Consider the following 21,545-nt stretch of genomic DNA (forward strand, 5'->3'; position numbering starts at 1 on the left):
CAGGATCAGGCGTCTTCTCAGTGGTAACTCTTTTTTGAGGAAAAATCTATACCACAAACAAAAATGAAATACAAAGCATGGAAACATATTTTCATAGTTTTGCATAAGAGATCATGAAAAAAAAAGTTTCAATACATGCATCATGACTAGAAATCATTATTCATAGTGGGGACCAGAAAAATACCTCTTCCTTTTACCCCAACCATCAAAAGCAATACATAATCCATGGGGTAAATAGCTTCCAACAGTTGCGTCATACCTGAATATTCAACTAATCAAAAAGAGAAAAGGAAAAAAACAAGGTAAGAAAATGAAGTAAGAAAACACAAAAATTAGTAACGTGGGTATCTATTTATCCAAACAGTCCCATCTTCACTCCACACAGCTTGAACTTTGTGCCCACAGTAAAATCCCATGATGGACAGATATGCCACCTGATTCCTAAATGTGAAAAAGCGAGATCAGCCAAAAGAATCTGTTATGTGATCACATAAATTGTATACAAAAAAAATGCCAACCATAAAGATCCTCCTGACAAATATATGCTGTCAAAGCAACACAAAAAGACACATAAAGACTTATATGGATAGAAGATATCAGTGTGCAGATGGGCAGGAGTGTAAAATAAATTCTCTACTGTGCAGCCTCAACAAGACACACATACATTGCGATAGCTACCGCTAGAAGAAGCCTATATTATGCAGGCAAAGACCTTAAATGCAATTCTGCGGCAATTTGGAATACATGCATATAGCTGTTGAACCAGTACCTCGTGGGCATTTATGCTTGTACAGTAACAGAAAGAAAAAAAAGAAAACCATATTTTTTCACATGTGGTTAACGCAACATCTTGCGTGTCATGAATTAAAGGTCATTCTGAGCAATAATATCCAGAAAAGTATCTAAAAGATGCATTACTTCCATTTATTACCATCAGATGCTGCAAAAGCTAGAGGCGCATGTGCACGGTTCCAGTATACTGACCAGAAACCGCATGTTTGCTTTGCAGTTGCAGGAGTTCCTCAGTCAAAGTAATTTTCACCTGCATCCCAAAACTTTAAGAAAAGTCTAATACAAGAAAAATAATACAATTCTTAGATCATAAAAGGGAAAGCATGTCAAAGTTTCAACTAGATCTCAGTGGGACATCGAAATGAGGTGAGAGGGAAGCAGCTGGCCATCACGACACATAGCCACCACGCCAGGAATCCAAGAAGAAGTGATGTGCGACCTTGTTGAGGCTCTAACTTTTACATATAGCTCCAATATTCTTTTTCATTCTCCAGAGTTGCCAATTCGAGAATATGAACTTTATTCAACATAAGACACCATCTCACCTTTCTAACTCATAAATGAAATAACCTCCACGGGACTCCATAGCAGTTAATTCTTGTTGCTTGTTTGAGCAACATGTTGATCCTTCAAAATAGGAGGAAGATAGAATGATAGACAGATCTACAGAGGGAACCTAGAATCCAAACAACATCTACGGATTTTAGAATCTCAAGAGCATAAAGGGGTTGACTACCTTTTCGTGAACAATATGCAAAACTTAGACCTACTAGAAAATCATGGAGGTGAACCCCAGATACTCAGAATGAAGAAAGAAATAACCGATGACGAAACTTTACTGAAGAGTAAAGAAAGAACAATATCTCAGTAATAAAATACATAAGAAATACCTCAGTGAGCTTCTTTCATATCTGCATATTCAGAGGTTTCCAGGATCATCAACCAAAAGCTGTGTCTGCCTGTCCCTTCATGGAAGAGAAGTCCTTAGTTGTTACTAGATAATAATTGGACACAACAATAATAAATTTACCCGCACCAACCCAAAAGTTGGTGCTTCACAATTCTGTTAGGATGCGGAATAGATAATCAGTGCCAAAAGAAAATGGCTCAACAAAATGCAGCAAAAGAATTGACACAATAGCATACTGTACCCAATAATAGAACAACAGAAACCAAGTTCAATCTACAACTAAAAAGTCAAATTTGTTGCAACACAAGCTAAAAATACACCTGCAAAAACTTTCAAAATAGTTCTCTCTCATTAAAATACCACAAAAACTAGTTAACTTACTCATTTAACTTTATACAACATATGAACATTAATTAATACAAATTCCTCAGACTCACATATCACTCATTAAAGCCCAATGGCCCACAATAACAATTACAAAAAAATAAACTGTCAATTCTACAATAGCCTTAAACCGACCACCACAACTATCATCAAAGAAAACCCAATTCGTTCATCCGAAAAAACCTTACTCTAATCTCAAAAAACCCTAATCCAATCTCACAAATTGGCAAATACCCATTTCAATTCCAAATTAAATGCATAAAACACAATCAAAATCAAAAATTGAAACCATTCACGAATAAAACACTAAACTAGTACCTGTTGAAGCTGTCTTTTACGTAGAAGGATTTGAAAGAGCTCTTCTATGCTTAACTTCTTCTCCTCTTGCATTTGTTAACTTTATGAATTAAATTTAACGAAGAAAAGATAAAAGAAAAAATCACAACACAAATCAGAGAACGCTGATGAAGGAAGAGTCAAAACTTCAAGAGAAGCTTGCTTTGTCTCAAAACCGTTCAAAATTTGTTCATCTTATTATTACGAAGCAGTATTGGCAGTTCAGGCCCATTTAGATATGTGAAATAAATAAGGCTGTGATAGAGGCCCAATTGAACTGTACATTGGCCCAATAGACTGCCTTATCATCCAAATTTAGCCCTCAACTCTTTAACAAGGATCTTCTGTAGAGGGTGTAAAAAATAAAAAATAAAAATTTGAGGTGAGGATGCTCCGAAATTTTAAAACACGAACCTCGGTTATTGGCGCATACTAAACACAGCAACAATTTTTTTTACTTGAGTTTGTCTTTTAATATTAACCAATGAGAATGAATCATTTACCACATGAGTAACGAAGTTGTATAAAAGAGATTGATTATATATTATATGAACAAAGTGGTTATAATTCAATGGTTCACATAAAGTTTAAGTTTTTTAATTCATTTCAAGTACACCATTTGGATTAGACCAAAATTGCATTAACACTTCAGGATTAATTAAATAGATTCTTTTGTCTATCTTTTGTACTGAGAAAACTAATTATGCTTTTCAAATATGGGCTCTTCAAAAACATGAATGATAGCCTAGTATATAAAGGCTATCATGATCTTGATAAATTCTAAAAACATAAACTAAATAAAAGATTACATATTTCATCTCATGATCATCATTCTTGGCCACACATACAAATATTAATTATTTTCTTATTTTATTATATAGTGCTTGGTTAAGTGAGCAAGGTATTACAGAATTGATGACTAGTAGAATGGAACTCCATGATTGGGTGCGAAAATTTGTGTTAAGTGGGGCAATGACATTCTTTACCAACATTTTTGGGGGGGTTTTGTTGATGAATGTTTTAACCAATGGTTGGGTGAATTAACATTGGGAAGATCAATTGCACAACAGAAGACATGTTAAGACGGTTTCTGAACCAGAGTAATTTGTGATTGACAAGAGAAACAACAAAATAATGGAAATAAGATAACACACTCTGCCACTATCTCTCTCTTTCTTACTTTTGAAATGTAATAGAGTTTTAATTCAATTTCCCCTTGAGATTTCACTTATTAATGACATCTATTTTCCTTTAGATGCCCCCGAAATAACATTTATTATTTCTCTTCATTATTATTGTTAAAATTATTTAACAGTTCAAAAGTAATATACATCTATATGGTGATGGTGGCAGTCAAAACAATTGGAATTGTACAGAACACTAACATAGAGAGTAAAATGTTATTTTGGATACAACATTTTATTATCTAAGTGAACTTATATTACCCTTGATTGTAATAATACATTGAAACTCACTAATCTAACGACAGGGAAAAATTGTATTTCATAAATCTGAGAGGGAAAATTATATTAAACTAAGTAGAAATTATTTGTTTGTTTTCTCTTTTTGACGCTTTGTAGGAAGAGGCTGATTATGTTCCAAATACATGCATCACATCAAAGAGTTGAATAGATTTGCTTTTGTTTTTGAGAATTGTGGTGACCCTCCCTTAATGTAAAGAAAGCACTAGTTCCTCCTTTGTCTTTGTGATGAACCATAAGAGTAAGCAGTTGACTTGGTAAGAGGACTTATACTGACCTAAATTATATTTCCTCAAATAGATCTTATAACACCCACTTTGAGTTAATAGCTTATTCATGTTATTTGCCTTTAAAGTTGTTGTGGGCCTTAAGTTATAACTGGTATGTTGATATTGTTGTGTGGTTGTCATGAATTGGTGGAGACTTGCGAATTAGAGAATTCACAGACTTCGCCCAGGGCGAACAATAAGTCCTGCGCGCGACGTTACGCTCTGTAATTTTTGCGGGCGAAGGAAATCTTCACTAGGGCAAAGAGTCGGCTGAATTCTTGAGAAGTTTCAGAGAATTTTCTATAGGGGTAAAGGACCATTCTACCCCTAATTAGCAGGAAAAGTGGGGAGTGAAATGTGAGAAAATTCATGAGGATGCATTGGAGATGGGGTTGTATGTGTAAAGAATTAAGGGCAGGATGGAATTATCAAGAAGTGTAAGGGCACAATGAAGGAAGAACGTTTATTTATATGAGCTAATAAGGGTTTAGCCTACAAAACCCTCATTCTCTACACCCCACAACCACGTCCACTGCTCCATTCCTCTCACTCTTCACCAATTTTCTAAAGGAAATTGAGGGCTTTGGTGGGATTTTGATAGAGCTTTATCATAAGCATCAAAGTAAGAATTTTGCTCTAGATATGAGAATTTGTGTTAGTATGAATTTCTATAGAGTTAATGCTTAGGGTTTGAGGAGAAAAGAACAATTACCAAAGATCAAGAGCTTTTTGTGGAACTACTAAGCACAAGGTAGTAAACCAACCCAAGCTAAGATTAAGTAAGCAAATGATGTATGCTGTAATGCTTATGAGTTTGAGATGGATTGTGAGAATGATGCTATTGTTGAGTATATGGCTTTTGATGAGTAATTGAGCCACGAGAAGTGGAATTGGTATTGTGTGGTGACCAAGTAAAGTTTGGTTGAATTTAGAAAGAATTTGAGTAGAATATTGAAGTGTATTTTTCTGGCCAGAGTTTGTGATGATTCAAGGGATTTTACTCCAATTATGGATGGTTTAGAAGAACGAGGAATTAAGTAAAGTAGAATTTAAGTATGCCATGCTTAATGTTTGAGTGAAATGCCTAGAGAATCATATCCAAGTAGAGAAACTTTATTTTGTGAACATTGCTTATTTGCATTACATGTGTTGCACTTAGAAAGAATTTAAGCATGAGAATTCACATGCATATATTTTCATATTCATAAGAATTAAAGAATAAAGAATCTTAGAAGACAAAGGAAAGAAGAAAAGCACTAAAGAAATAAAGAAAGAAAAGGTGCTAAAAGAAGAGGAAAAGAAGGTTGTTGCGATGAGGAAAACCATGTGGTGACAAGAAGAAGATTTCCCACATACACACACCTTAAGTGATGTGGCTACAGAAGACCAATGAGGCATTTGTAGTGGCCTGTAAGAGTGTTTTATGGTGGATGAGGGCATGTGTACCACAGAGTGTATAGAATCCTATGCACGCCATAATTGAGTGCCTAAAAAAGACAAAAATGATAGTCCGCAAGATGCCTTAGATGAGGAGTACTCACTCAACGCCAGTTTCCGAATCATAAATCAAATGATCAATCCGATCGGCAAAGAAAATAAGAAAGGAAAGAAAAAGAAAAGAAAGAAAAAAAGAAAAGAATAAGACTAAGAATAAGAAAGAAGAAGAAGAATGAGAAAGAATGAGAAAGCATGAGCAAGCAAGAAAGAATGGAAAGAAGAAAAGAAACAGAAAGAAAGAAGCATAGAAAGAGCACGAAAAAAAAGAATAAGAAAAAGAAAAAGAAGAAAAGAAAATGCATTTCTTACATTACTGCTGTGCATCTCATCCATGCATGTTCCATGACTTCCATCATGGTTAGTGAGAAAAGAAAGAAAGAAAGAATATTGAGATAAAAGAATAGAGAGAATTAGAAAGAAAGAACAAAGAAGGTTAGAATGGAAGAACTATGAGAAGTAGAAAACAGTTGAAGAAAGAGAAAGACAAGCGAAATGAGAGAAGAAAAAGAATAGAGTAAGGAAAGAACTCACGAGTAGTTGTGGGGATGTAAGAGTAGAGAATTTTATTACTGGCAATTAGTCCTCAACCCGTTGTTTTTTCCCGTTTTGTAGGAAATGAGGTGAGAAGCGATCGGTGGTGATGGGTGGCGGTCGGATGGAGTCGAGCAAGCAGAGAGAAATGACATTACTGTCCACTATTTAAGCTATGTGAATAAACTAGTTTGTTATGTAAGAATATATTGTATATGAAAGTAATAAAATTTTTGGGCCATTGCTTTTCACATTATATGTATGTATATTTTCATGGGTATAATTTCCGAGTATACTAGTTAAAAAAGAAGTTATTACATCATTGGGAAAGAAGTTCGTAATCTTCTTTACCACTAATATCATCTTCAAGTATTGTCTATAAAACATCTAAGATGTAAGATTTGAGACTGTATGATGTTATAATAGTTCAATCCTTCAATGTTAAGATAGACGAGGTAAAATTATGTATAATGAGTCACATGTCGCCTTGTTGGAAAGAGTGCAAATAATTCTAATATACTTATAACTGTTTAAATAGATACTTATAAAACCGATATGAACCCTAAACTAATAAATTATGTGAAGAGATATCACATCAATTGTATTACCAATCACATCATTATGATATATGTGAGTTGTTATTTAAATTAGAAAAGTAGTAATGCGATGGACCAATTTAGTAAAAAAGGAAGTACATGATTTGGGACTTTGAGGTGCTATAATTATAACTCAAAAAATTAAACTAATTTACAAGAAATCATCTAAAAACACACACCACAAGTTTGATGCTGGATCTCAAGTAGTGATATTACATGTAGCCATTACAAGATCCCCTAGTGGCTTTCTTCTCTTATGATTATGCTTCTCCCACTTGCAGCATCGTTTCTATGAGCTTGTGTACTTAATATACTACACAAAATATAGAAGAACTAATAGTATCATTCGTTGTGGGTGTATCTCGGGTGATTATTATAATTCATAACAATTCATTCACATCATCATTTTAAGCTATGGCTTCATCTCATTAATATTCCATTTTATTCGGTTTGATTATATGCTATTGTGGCTCAAATCCCTCTTTATTCTCTTGAAAAAGTCTATGCAAAACTCCTTAAACTTAGGAGCAAGAAAGCTGTTTCATGGAAGATTGCGAGGAAAAATGAGAAAGACTGCTCTCTCCCTTGCTGTAACGATTTCATTCTCATGTATTAGGAAAATAGTTTCATTATTTTGGGACCAATTATACTAGTTGGCCCAAATATTTTAATTGTATAACTATAGTCCGTTATATCTATATAAGGCCATTTTGGTCATTTCGCACTAGACATAATATTACTTAATTATGCCATTAAATCAAGTAAAGCCTACTCATCCTTGGACTTTTTCAATGTCGTTACCGTGGCAAATGATTCTATTTTGTCCCCTATGCTTTCTATGATATATTCGGATTCATACAGTTCCCAGGAATCGACTATTTTGCCTTAGTTGATTTTATGCTTTAACATAAAATTAACCTCTAAAGGACTATTTTGAGTTTGGAACTACCTTTGACTATCTTGGGTATTATAGAATATGACTTCGAACGAGTTTGCGGGGCCCAAACTCCTAGGCAATTGTATATTGTGGGGTATCCGAAAGAGAGCCAAATGTACTATTCTACCATCCAGCAAGGGCACAAAATTTTGTTTGTTATGTACTGGTGTCTTCCTAGAAAAAGGAATTTTTCTAAGAAGTACTAGTGGACGGAGGAAAGTAGAAACTTGATAAGTATCTAGAGCGTACAAGATATACTACGAAGACGATAAGATGGCCCAAGTAGGGTTGAAATCAGGGGATGTACTACCACAACTGTGGATTTCAAAGTGACACCAGCTAAGGGTAGCACAGGAGCTTACGTAGATCAAGAACGAAGATGAGCTCTATTTTATAGAAGGGAGTGTGGAGCGCTGAGTGGCATTCGCAGTATTGTATGTCGATGACATACTTCTGTCGGAATGTATACCGAACTTGCAGTCGTAAAAAACTGGTTATCCAACTGCTTTCTCATGAAAGGCTTAGAGAAGTAGCATCTACATCCTCGTAATCAGATCTTAGCCGAGAAGAATCCTAGGTTGCTTGACTAAGTCAGAGTATTACATTGACAAGGTACTGAGAGATCAGTATGGAAGATCCAATGAAGGTGAGTTCTTTCGATGTCACATGTGGGTGGTGTCTATCTCTCTAAGGATATGTGTCCTAAAAACCAACGAGGAGAGAGATGTAGAAGGGAAGAGGTCCCATATGCGCAGTTATTTGGATCATCATATATGCCTGTTTTGTTACTGGGACTGATATGTCTCATGTGCGTTAAGTATTTGTAGTAGATACAATACGGTAATCAGGTGCGTAGTCACTGGATAACGGTCAAGAAAACCGTAAGTACTTGAAGAGGGGACGAAGGACCATGTTCTTGGTTTAGGAGGAGGAAGATGAGCTCATGTCAGAGGAGTACAGTGATGCAGTTTCCAAAAGGATAGAAGATGATTATCGATCGGAATCGGGTTTGTATTTGTCTTGAATGGGGGTTGCAGTGAGTGGAAGAGCTCCAAGAAATGAGTGTAAGCGGATCTACATAGAAGGCCTGAGTATATTGCTGAGTCCGATGTAGCCAAGGAGGTAGTCTAGTCTGATTAGAGTTCGTACCGAACTTGGTGTGGTCTTTTCCATGATTATTGATCCGATAGATGTCTATGTGACACCAATGGAGTGATTGCTCAAGGCAAGGAACCACGGTCTCACCAGAAGTCTAGACGACATACTAGACGTTTTAATCTCATCAGAGAAATTGTTAAGAGGGGATGTAATACAATAAAGTGAGACTGATGACAATCTCGTCGAGCACTAACGAAGCTCTATCATAGCTAGAGAAGCATGGAAAAACAACTTAAGGCATCAGTATAAATACATGAAGATTGGCATGTGCAAGTGTTAGACTGTTAGAGTAGGTGCCCTAGGCCAGATCAATATTGTAAAAGTGACTCGGTAAGAAATGTTTATTTATCAATGAAAAGGCATATTATTCTATGATCGTGTATGTAAGGATATATGTCGTTGGATGGTAAACCGTGACGGAGGGTATCCACGTATTTCAAGATCTTGATAGGGAGCTCCTGATTGATCACTTACGTGGCCATTCTAGAAACGTCCGTAGCCCCGTAGTACTCTGACCAAGGACCACACATAATACGTAGGCTTATCCTAGTGTGAATGGACCCTGTTCGAAAGGTAGTGACGATCTCACTTGTAAAGATGTTTGCGACAACCTGGGCAAAGCAGGGGTGCTTGTTAGAGGCAAGTCACGGATAGACCCACAGAGGATTTCCATGGGGATGGTAAACTAGTGTCTATGGAATAAATGCCTCTAGAAAGGATGGTATGGTGCTTGGGTCCTTAGAACTTGTGAATCACTGGAGTGCTGTGCACCCAATTGGTGTAGTTTGACATAGGCCCAACGGAGTTCTATTTAGAAGCTTCAAGACGGTAGTGATGGCTGCATTGTGGAAGTGTACGAGATATAATGGCCGACAAAGGATTCATCACTCCAGGTACGGGAGAGAGTTATTCATAGGTAATTCCGTAAATAGCAATGAGACTAATCTTGGGCCATTGTGGGATTGAGGTTGAGGCTCAATACACTTAATATTCTGTCATTGGTGTTCTAGTAACTAAATACAAAAATGCCAAGGATTGATGAGAATGAAAAAATGTCATATTTACCCTCCCCCCCGCCCCCTTGCTCTTAATGTCTAGTCTTTTAATTATTTTTTGCCTAAATGTAACTCAATTATTTATTTTGATTTAGGATGCAATGGAGGCGTTAAATGCAAAACGAACTATTAGGGAATTCGGAAGTTTTACATCGCTTCGTAATTGGGCATAACGCTCTCAATCCCGGCTCCGATTGAGATATTCAAAATGTGAACCCTAAGAAAGGAGATCATATAACCTTTATGTTTTGAGTTTGGAGAGATACTCGCTACATTCAAGAGTTTAATCGGCTTCAAGTTGACGCACCTCACTGCTGAGTTCTAGGAACATTCTTAAGATGGCAGTTATATTATTGGAAGATTTGAAAGACCTGATGCACGCAAGTAAGCGGAAACACCACTTTCCTATTTATTTTGGACTTTATTAATTTCAATTAATTCAAAGATTAGGATAAATGTTATTTAGGATTAGAATATTTTAGAGATTTCGTAGTAGGAATTCAAAACTTGAATGGGATCTTTAATGAGAGCAAAGATCAGATTTGAGGGGGATAACACAAATGCCTCTAGTTTTCCTTCTGAACTTTTTCCCTTGTTTTCGTGGAATGCATGACGGGCTATTTTATATAACTTGGTTAAGGAAAGGAGGCCTCAGCATCAATAAACTGGAGATCTAAATTTTTTGTTAGGTTCAATTTATGTTTGAGTATGGATGTTTTCTATGCCTTTTCATGATTGTGCGTTTAATTACTAGGAGGCTATAGTTTATTAATGGTTTGCAATCTACTGCTAAGTTAGATATCAAAATCGTAATGTTTTGATCCCTCTAACTTGTGAGTAATTAGGTTTAAGCTTCTGCGTCTCGAATTATAAGTCTTAAGAAAACATTTGACTGAATTAAATCAACGCTGTGTGTGTTGGTGTTCACTTCATCGAACTCTCTAGGTCTTAAGGCTGCGACTAGATTAAACCTTAGTGCTTGTCTAGGGTGTGTTTAGTAGTAAGATTATAGATCCGTGTTTCCTAATAATTACAACTAAGGAGAGATAGGACAATAGTTCCAAGGTGAATACTCAAAGTAAGAATTGATTATTTTGCATCAAGTCAGTTGTAAGAGTAGATGGTGGATGTTGACTTAGACCAAGTTTCGTTATCTTGATTGTTGGATAATTTAGTATTGTTGAATTGTGTTTCTACCAACACCCCCACCCCGCCCCCCCCCCAAGCTTGTCTAACGGAAATTAAACTAGGTAGACCTCTCCATGGAACGATCCTTACTCACACTACTACATGTGTTTTTAGGTTTAATTTGGTTGGCCTACGACAGCAGCCCAGATTTTGCATCGGTTGCCCGGGGAGTGATTCTAATTGATTTTTATTTATCTGTGGGTGATTTATTATTGTATTTTTTATTTCCAGAAAAAAAAATAATAAAAAATTTTGCAGTACGTGTTCACAGCAGGATTGTTTTGGTGATGGAGCGGGTGCGAGTACTCGGTTTTTTTGAAGGAAACGAGAATTCTACACAAGACTAGTAATCCATTAGGATTCACAGGCCCACCAGCTCGCGAGGCCAAAAAAAACAACTGTTTGATAGGGTTTGGGATAGTTTGTGTTTTGGTCATTTAAAAAACAAAAATAAAAAAAATTATTTCTAGTTAGTTTTCATTATTTGTCATTTATTTAATTTTATGAGGTTTTTTTGTTGTATGACCAGGTTCCTCTCATCTGGTGATTAACATTTGACCGGAAATAGAGAGCCTGTGCGTAGGTAAGGAAAGAATGGCTCGGAGGAAATTCTGAGGAAAGCGATTGGCTCTTGATTTGACAATGGGCTAGTGTGAGAGTCAGAAAGGGACTTACTTGGTGAATAAAAAGACCCTATGTGTAATTGAAATTGACAGTTATTTGAGAAAATTAGAGAAATTATGAATTTATGTTAAAAATCATATGTTGAGTTTTTCTTACTAATTGGCAGGTTTGGATTGGAAATTGAGATTGGTAAGTTGATATTAGGATGTGATTAGTTTCTAGGTTGATGTTGTCTCATTTATGCCATTCAGGGGTCAAAATTTGTCATACTCTTGCGGTTTTGATTTTGTCACTTTCAAACTTGTAGGGACCAAAGTGATACTTTACGTTTGTTCTATATAAAAGAAGATGAAAAGAATGTCACGTACAGAGGAGGCTGTCCCTAGTTTTCAGCGGTCGGGACCCTTCGTCTCCCAAACGCGATGGATTATATCCCATTTGCACCGATCTTCATCAGCCACCGCAAGCCACCACGGCGGAAATCACGAAAACACCGCGGGACCGTTCATCTTACCGCCGCAACGACTTTTCGTATTCCAGGGAGAGATTTGCTGTTTTTCGGTGACATTTCGGCTCCCCAGTACTCTGAGTCTCCATGCCCCACGGCGGTCTAGGCTTCCAAAGCTTCAGCGTAGTGTGAAAAACCGCCAAAACCGCTACTTTGCCGCCGGCCTCTTAATCTTCCAGCCAGATCTTGCTCATTTTGAGGCACATCTCGCCTCCAAGACTTGATCGGAACTACCCATCACTAGAGCTTTAATCGGTACTTCGGAGCCCAGTTCCGCCACGTTTTCGGAAGACACGCCAGAAAATTAACGTTTTTCGGCGAGTGTGGCTGTCGTTATTCCGGGCTGTCCGTTGTGTTTTCGACCCTCTTTGCATCATATCGTGTCAGTGGTTACCTCAGCTCCGTAATGATCAGATCTGTTTCCCACCGTTTCAGCTCCATAAGCACCACCATGAGCGGAGGAGTTCCCGGTTGTTGTTCGGGTAGGCGAGATCAAGATTGACTCCAATTGATCCTTCATCGGTGTAGGCGAGATCAAGATTGACTCATGATTCGCTCTCAGCTCTTGAATAGTTTGGATGCTGAGGGGGGGCCGGAAGTTGGACATTGGTTTAAGTTTCTGTATTCGATTATATTGTTTCGTTTCAGTTTGTTTGCGATGGTTTTTTTTAATATATTCTGATGCTCGAATGGTGTTTGAAATTGAAAGTGCCATTGAGAAACGTTTATGAGTATAAATTTTTGCATAATTGAATGTAGTTTGAGATTATTGAATGTTGATGATGACTTTAAATTGCTTCGGTAGATTGCAATCAGTTGTAAGTAGCTGTTTAAATCATTTTACTGGGAATGCATTTGTTGTGTAATTAGTTGATTGGAGGATTACAAGTTGATTGTATTGGTAACGTTGTACCACTAGTGGTGTTTAAGGGGTTGAAGTTTTTCGGGTAGTCCGGTGATGAGTCTGTAACCAATTATCGATCTGTAACTAAGACGAGGGGGAGACAAGATAGGATTATACCTAGCTTGCCGGAAAGCCATTTATTGATTTGCCTAGCCTTAGAGGATTGTGAAGTTGGTCTTGAGTAAAAACCAAACCGTAGCAGACAAGCTTTTTTAATATTGTGTTTAGGTTAGACGACCGGTCAACAGCTAGATGATATGAATTCTTACAACCACAATTCATATACACCTAATTCAACCAATTCAACCCACAGGCTAGGAATTTTCTTCAAAATCCGTATGACCATTCGGCGAAAAAAATCCCCCTCCATACACACACAACTATTATGGACAAACTTAGAACAACTCTTGTATAAATCCAATCAACACAAAAACACTCTTGTTCAAATACAACACAAATGGATTCCTACAAACATGCACACAAATTCAGAGCAAGATGGTAAATTGTAGAAAAAGAAAAAATACTTACAAAAGAGATGGCCAAGGGATCAATAAAGCTTAAAGAAACTCCACCAACTGAAAGATGCCACACCAAGTTGGCCGAACTTGGGTAAAGGAACATAAGGAAAACAATTTCTTCAAGGCAAAAGACTATTCACTGCAATATTCAATGGCCTTTACAAAAAGGATCAAGTGGCTTTAAAATAGGCTTTACAAAAATAGGGATTTACCCTAGCAAATAACAGATGGAAACATTAAAATATTACATGAAATTACCTAAAATAATAAGTCTCCACCACAAAAGTCAAAAGCAAGAATAACCCTTAATGTTTTGGACAACCTTCCATAATTTAAGGGACCTAGTCCTTAAATAACATTTTAGGGATTTCCTCCAAAAATTTGAATCAAATGACATCCAAAACTTGGGGCTTGGGCCAAGGCAACTTGTTCCCACTGTTGTTCCGTTTGGTTGGGCATAAAAATAGGACTTGAGCTGCCTTGGAAACCTTAAGACATCTTGGACAATTTTTGTGAGCTTCCTTGAGTGTTGGGGTGATGGGCGAATGTTGTTCTTAATGTTGCCTGGAGTCTTCATTGAAATCCCTAGATTTGTGATGAGTATGATGCGGCTTGGATTCTCATCATCCAACTCTGATTTAGAAGAGGAGGAAGTCATGGCTGGAAATCGAACTTGAAAGAGCTTGCTACCCCTGATTTGAATCAAGACATTTATGCATAAGTTTCCTGTTTAGATGCTACTACTTTTGAATTAAAATCTGGACTAATACATCTCTGTCCACTTTTCATGGCCTTGCAGGTGAAGATCCTAACAAGCATTTAAAGAAGCTTCATGTGGTTTGAACGAGTATGAAACCTACGGGGTGATTAAAGAGCAAATTAAATTAAGAGCCTTCCGTTTCTTTGAAGATCGGCTAAGATTGGCTCTATTATTACCCTGAGTATTACCACATGGAACGAGATGAAGAGGTGGTTTTGGAAAAATATTCCCAGCTTCGAGGGCGGCAACATTCGAAAGAAATTTGTGGTATAAGGCAGCACAAGAGAGAGTCTACATGAATACTGAGAACGTTTTAAGAAATTATGTGCAAGCTGCCCCATCATCAATTGTGAGCAGCTCTTATCAGTACTTCTATGAGGGCCTTCTATACAATGATAGGAGCATGATTGATGCTCTAGGGAGGAGTTTTGTGGATAAAACTCCTGAGGCCGCAGAAACTTGATTGCAAATATGGCCCCAATTCTCAACCATTTGGCACTAGCTTGACCTTTCTCTAGGCGGGATAATGAGGTAAATATTTCCTCTCCGAACAACAAATCCGAGTCTAACTTTCTTGTTCGTCAAATGGCTTGGTAATATGCAAACTGTGAAGGCTTGGGATTTGTTGTAGTAGGATCAACTGATATGTGCCCAACTCTTCAAAGAGAGCCATTAGCAAGTGAATGCAGCAGTGGTTTCCTGAGAAACGCAAAGGAAGTATGATCCTATTCAGCACATATATCGGGATGAGGGATCCCCAATCTTAGCTATGGGAATTCACAGTGAATCAGCCGGACTCAAAACCGCCAAGTACTAGCAATATAAGAGCCATCCCCTTAGACAACAACGGGCCAAACTTCTAATTCTGGTATGTTTTAGAAGTATTGTGAGTCTCTTCCACTAATACTTTGAGTGTTAAAGGAGACGAGGGCCAATGTTCAAAGTTTGGAACAATGGGCCAGATGGCAACCCAATAAGTAAGCTGGAGGGCAAAGTTGGGAAAATTACCCTTCAAACGGTGGTGAATCCAAGAGAAAATGTAGTGCATCGTCTTGAGAGTTAAAGGTTGAGATTCATAAAGGTAGCCCCTCATCGTCGAAGGAAAAAAAGGAAAAAAAATCATAGATAGGAACTTCCCAAACGATGGTGTTCCTAAGGTAGTTTCCCTCTTCCGATTATAAACCAATCCCTTTTCCTCAAGCTTTGGCAGAATCTAGAAAAGATGAGCAAAACAGAGATTTTTATGAGACTTTTTTAATGCGAGGTAAATATTCCCTTTAGATGCTACTAAAAAGTACCTCGGTTTGCTAAATCTTGAAAGAACTGTGTACAATTAAGAGGAAACAGAAACTTAAAGGGTGTGAAAAGGTGAGAGTAGAGAGAATGTTTCTATGATTCAGAGAAAACTCCACGAAGTGCAAGACCAGTATGTTTACTATCCCTTGTACGATAGGTAACACTATGTTTGAGAAGGCCATGATAGATTGAGAGCTTCTATAATGTCATGCCATATTCTATATATGCTTCTTTGAAACTTGGACCTTGAATAAAACTGGTGTTGTGATTAATTAGCTAGATCTAATGCCTATCCTAAGGGGTGTTGAGGATGTTTTGGTACAAGTTAATGACTTAGTTTTCCCTATGATTTCTATGTGCTTGATATGGAAAATGGAGACAATCTGCTTCTATTTTGTTAGGAAGACCTCCTAAAAACATCCAAACTAAGATAGATGTCATAGTGGCATAATTACCATGGAATTTGGTGGTAAATTAAGTTTAATATTTATGATGCCATGAAAATCCTGATGATGATAATCTTTTATTCTATTGATGTGATTGATTCTTTAGCACAGAAGTCTTTGAACTTGATAGAAATATGGATTGGAGTTGCCATTAGTAAGATCTTGAAAGAGAATGAGGAGTTATTGAGTACTGATTTGCAAGAAATGTTGCAGCGCTGAAGGATTTCCAAAGTTACAGCAGAGGTAACCTCTCTATATTGCATTACAATTTCTAACGAGAGGGCTTTACCCTCTGCTTTGCAGCCCTCTTCCAATTTGAAGCCTTTCCCTAGTTACCTCAAGTACATGTTCCTTGGAGAAAGGAACGTTACCGGTGTCATCTCAGTAAACTCAGTGCATCCCAGAAGAAAAGCCTTGAGTCAGCCAACGACAATAAACAAAGGCTGCTTGGGAGGCAACCCAAGGGGAGTTTGTTTTCTTATTCTCGCATTTAAATTTTGTTATTTTTCTTTCTTTGCTTTGCATCTTACATTGGACAATGTCAGTTTTAAGTGGGGGAGGGATTTGGTTGTGTTTTAATTTGTCTAAAAAAAAAAAGGTTTGTTTTAGGAAGGTTTATGCTTTAAGTCATGTCTTGAACGTCTAGTGATGCATGAAATAGTAACTGACTTTGTTATTGAGCATATCCTTACTTAGGATTAGCAATATTTCATAAAATAGAGTTAATCAGATGAATCTTTTAGTTTGAAAAATATGTCTTGATAAGTTGTGTGAACTTGGTGAAAAGCATGATTGAGGAGTGTATAACAACCTTTAAAAGAAAAAAAAAAAATTGTTTCTCTTAAGCAAGTCCTAAATGGGTTTAAGCAAATAGGAAAAAAGAAAAAAAGGTATGTGGGGTCGAGATGGAGCGTAAAACGCATTCACTCATAACACAACCATGAATAAGATGGAGCATAAATGCACTCATTCTTTTTCAAAAAAAAAAAAAAAAAAATATCCCTAGTTGCGTACCCAGTTTGTAGTAGTAAAGAGAAACAATGAGGAAAAGTTGAGAGGTGAGTTGTACATGAATTGGTTTGTGATTAGTTTCCTTGTTTGCATTGAATGATTGTGAGTAATTGTGGAAAATAGATAAGAGAGATGAATGTCATTAACTCTACTTATTTATTTGTGTTTTGTGCCATAAGTTAGTGCATGGATTTAATATTGTGCTATGCATCATGATGTTGTTCTGATATGATACTTGAGTGTAGTGTTGTTTGAATTAGTTGCCCGAGGACTGCAAAAGCTAAGTGTGGGGGAATTTTATGAGAATGCAAAATGTCATACCTCTCACCCCCCCCCCCCCCCCCCTTTCCTCTTAATGTCTAGTCTTTTATTACTTATTTTGCAAATGTACTCATTATATTCTATTTTGATTTAGGATGCAAATGGAGGCGTTAATGCAAAACGGAACAATTAGGTGAATCGGACAGTTTTGACATCGCTTCGTAATCTGGCATAACTCCTCAGCGGTCCCTGCCGATCCTGCCGATTAGATGTATCAAAATGTTGTGGAACCTAAAAAATATATCTACAACTGTCATGTTTTGAGTTTGGAGAGATACTCGCTACATCAAAGTTGTAATCGGGCTTCAAGTTGACGCACCTACATTGCTGATGTTCTGGAACATTCCGCCTTATCATGTAATTCAAATAGGCAGTTTATTATTGGAAGATTTGAAGACCTATTGCACGCAAGTTACAGCTGGACACACCACTTTCCTATTTTATTTTAGGACTTTATTTTATTTTCAATTAATCATAATCAAATTAGGATAAATGTTATTTTAGGATTAGAATATTTTTAGGAGATTTAGTAGAATTCAAACACTTGAATGGGATATCTTTAAGAGGAGACAAAGATCAGATTGGGGGGAGAACACACACGCCTCTCTTTCCCTCTTCTGGAATTTATTTTCTCTTTTCGAGTTTGGATTATGGCCATGAGCGGCTAAAACTTTTATAACTTGGTCAAAGGAAACGGAGGCCTCAGAATCAATAAACTGGGAGATCTAATCTGTTTTTCTTTAGTGTTTAATATATGTTTTGAGTATTGGATGTTCTTCTATGCATATTTTCATGATTGTTGCGTTTAATTACTAGGAGGCCTAATAGTTTATTAATTGTTGCAATCTACTGCTAAGTTAGATATCAAATCAGTAATTGTTTGATCCCTCTAACTTGTGAGTAATTAGGGTTTAAGAATTTACTGCGTCATGAATTATTAAGTCTTAAGAAAAACATTTGACTGAATTAAATACAACCGCTTGTGTTTGTGTTGTTCAGCTTCATCGAACTCTCTAGGTCTTAAGGCTGCCACTAGATTAAACCTTTAGTGCTTGTCTAGGGTTGTTTAGTAGTAAGATTAATTAGATCGCTTGTTTCCTAATTAATTACAACTAAGGAGAGATAGGACAATAGTTCCAACGGTGAATACTCAAAGTAAGAATTGATTTATTTTCGCATCAATGATCAGTTGTAAGATTCTGATAGTGGATGTTGACTTAGACCAAGTTTCGTTATCTTGATTGATTTTGATAATTTAGGTTGAATTGTTTTTCCTGAAATTGTTTATGTTTTTACTAAACCCCACCCCGCCCCCAACCTTGTTCACGTAACATTAAACTTGGGTAGACACTCTCCATAGGAACGATCCTTACTCACACTACTACATGTGTTTTTAGGTTTTAATCTTGGTTGCCTACGATAGCACACCACTTACATATACAGAGGTTGCTGACAAATGGTGTAGAATTGCTTAAATACAATGGTCGTTGGGCCACTCTGGGTTGTGCAATTATGGCTATACGCCTATTTTCAGGAATTAGCACCAAGCTGATGCTAACTGCACTTCATATGGCCATATATATGCTCGCTTCACCCTCACCATCAAAATGACGTATGATGAGTTTTGCATAGGATGTAATGATGTGGAAAGAATGGGGTTCTGAGCAATATAAGCATTTGGAGAGATAGTAGAGGTTGGTGTTTATTTCTAATTTCCAGCTAGTGAATAAAAGACAGAGAGAGTGATGAGAAATGAGACAAGGGAAATGAGCTCAGAGTAGTCGGTTCAACCTCTCACCAATGATTAGAAACCTGACTCATGCAGTGACCTGGCCTGGCCATCAAGTCATGAGTCAAACGATTTAACCGGTTTGACCCGGTGTCCAAAAGTTTGAAATCTAACAAAACCACCCCTAAAAATTACAGGTAAGTATATATAGGTTTGAAATCTTGCAAAAAAACCCTAACACCACCGTCGGTAATGGCAAATAAGGCCTACTTCTGGTGACAACAACACTCCTCATCACCACGAAAACACTCCTCTCAACCTCCTGACCAAAACCCATCTCGCCCCTCTCTCGGTCACCTCCCCAATCATCAGTGACAGTGGGCTTTTTCTGGCGACATTGTTTTACGATTTCTAGTCGATTCACTCATCGGAAATTGACGTCATTGCCACCATTCCACTCATCAACCATTCCTCTTCAAAAGCCCTAACATTCTAGCCTTCAATTATTCACAGATTGATGTCTTAATTTCTAAGGTTTTGGACAAATTGAAAAATTTGTAACCTGACTTGTTAAAGGGTGGGTCACAGTTCAACCAACCGGGCCAAGCCGGGTTCCTAATTAATCACTGCCTCTCACAAACGGCAACTCTCATGAGGAGAAGCTATCTACGTCTACTAGATTTTCAGGTCTCTTGGCTTCAAAGGATCGTGATTTTCTCCTCTCCAAATGGAGCTCAGGTTAATTCTTCTTCTTTCTCTCTCTTTTGTTCTCTCTTTTGTCGAGCTCTTCTCTGTTTGCAATCAAGGAGCTTAACTGCTCTAGGCGCGTCTTTTATCATCCATAAGTTAATAACTATATTCACAGCTAGCTAGCTTTCGTAGAAGATAATATTTTATTCTCTTCTTGTATTTTCTTGGTGTGTTTTATTTGTAGAAAGAGAAAAAAAAAATTATATGACGAACATAGATCGACATTATCTCTTTCTTAATGCTCCAAGTTTCTAGGGACACATGCATTTTGCACTGTAACTAAACAAAATTAAAAAAAAAAAAAAAAAAGTTGATAATTCATATATTTGGCTAGGAACTGTCTAGAAGATATAATAATATATTTTTCTCTCTAATTTAACGTATTATTTGAAATCAAAATTGCTAATTAATATGAATAATAATTTATATAAATGAGGCACAATGGTTTATTTGGTTCACCCGTTTGAGTTACATCCACATTAATGGTATGACAGATTTTTTTCACAGTTTTCACTGTAAAAACCGTTGAATGAAACAATCTCTTACAAAGTTACTAGAAAATAGGTATTCATGGGGTTCTAACGCCGCTCCGGACCGAAAAGACCTAACGGAGTAATCCCTTATCTCGGATCGGAGATGCTAACGTGGCGGGAATCGAAGTGGGGGACCTCTCTACCGCGCCTGTGTCTATCTCTTGTCAAGTATGCTCCCCAGACATAGACTACGTAACAGGGTAATACTCTTGGAAAGATAGAATATCACTGCATGAACATAACATTAAGTTAGGAATGTAACTCCCGAGCTAGACGTTACTGTACTTGGAGCAAAAGGGAGACTTTTTTGCGTGATTACCTCCCTTTAGACAGACTTACCAGTTTTAGACCCCAAGGTGATCACGTAATCAATGTGATCATCTAATGCATAACCGCTGCCAACACAATTAAGGGATTTACACGCGTACTAGCATGAACTTGAATCACAAAACATGTTTTTTAACTTATTCCCATCAAAAAAGAAACTTCAAAGTCATCAAACAACTTTTGGATAATATGACTTCTTGTTTCTACTGTAGCTGCAACTCTGGGAGGCTCTCACCCTGGGATTTGACAGCTTGGGTAAAATATTCACCAGCTAGCTACCATTGTAATTAAGCTAAAAATATCCATACACTCATACGAAATTAGAATATCGAGAGATGATATGAAACCAAGAGCGATGCTATTATAGAGAACACTCAATACCTACATTATCGGAAGATGATCATTTGCTTTCGATTTATACAAGAGCAACTTGAAAATTCACGACTATTCTCTCAAAGGCAGCCAGTTGTTTGAAGAGACACAGTTGAATCAGCTTTGAAAATGAAACAGGCAGTTCACAGTTCAAGTCCACGGAACCAACTTTCACACATCACCTGAGTAGAAAATGTTAGTAGATTTAATTTAACTTGGTTCTTTATATATATATATATATATATATATATATATAGAGAGAGAGAGAGAGAGAGAGAGAAACAAAGAACTTCCATCTTGTCAGTGAGCTTC

Source organism: Pistacia vera, unplaced genomic scaffold (assembly GCF_008641045.1).
Source record: "Pistacia vera cultivar Batoury unplaced genomic scaffold, PisVer_v2 Contig124, whole genome shotgun sequence".
NCBI classification, from domain to species: Eukaryota; Viridiplantae; Streptophyta; class Magnoliopsida; order Sapindales; family Anacardiaceae; genus Pistacia; species Pistacia vera.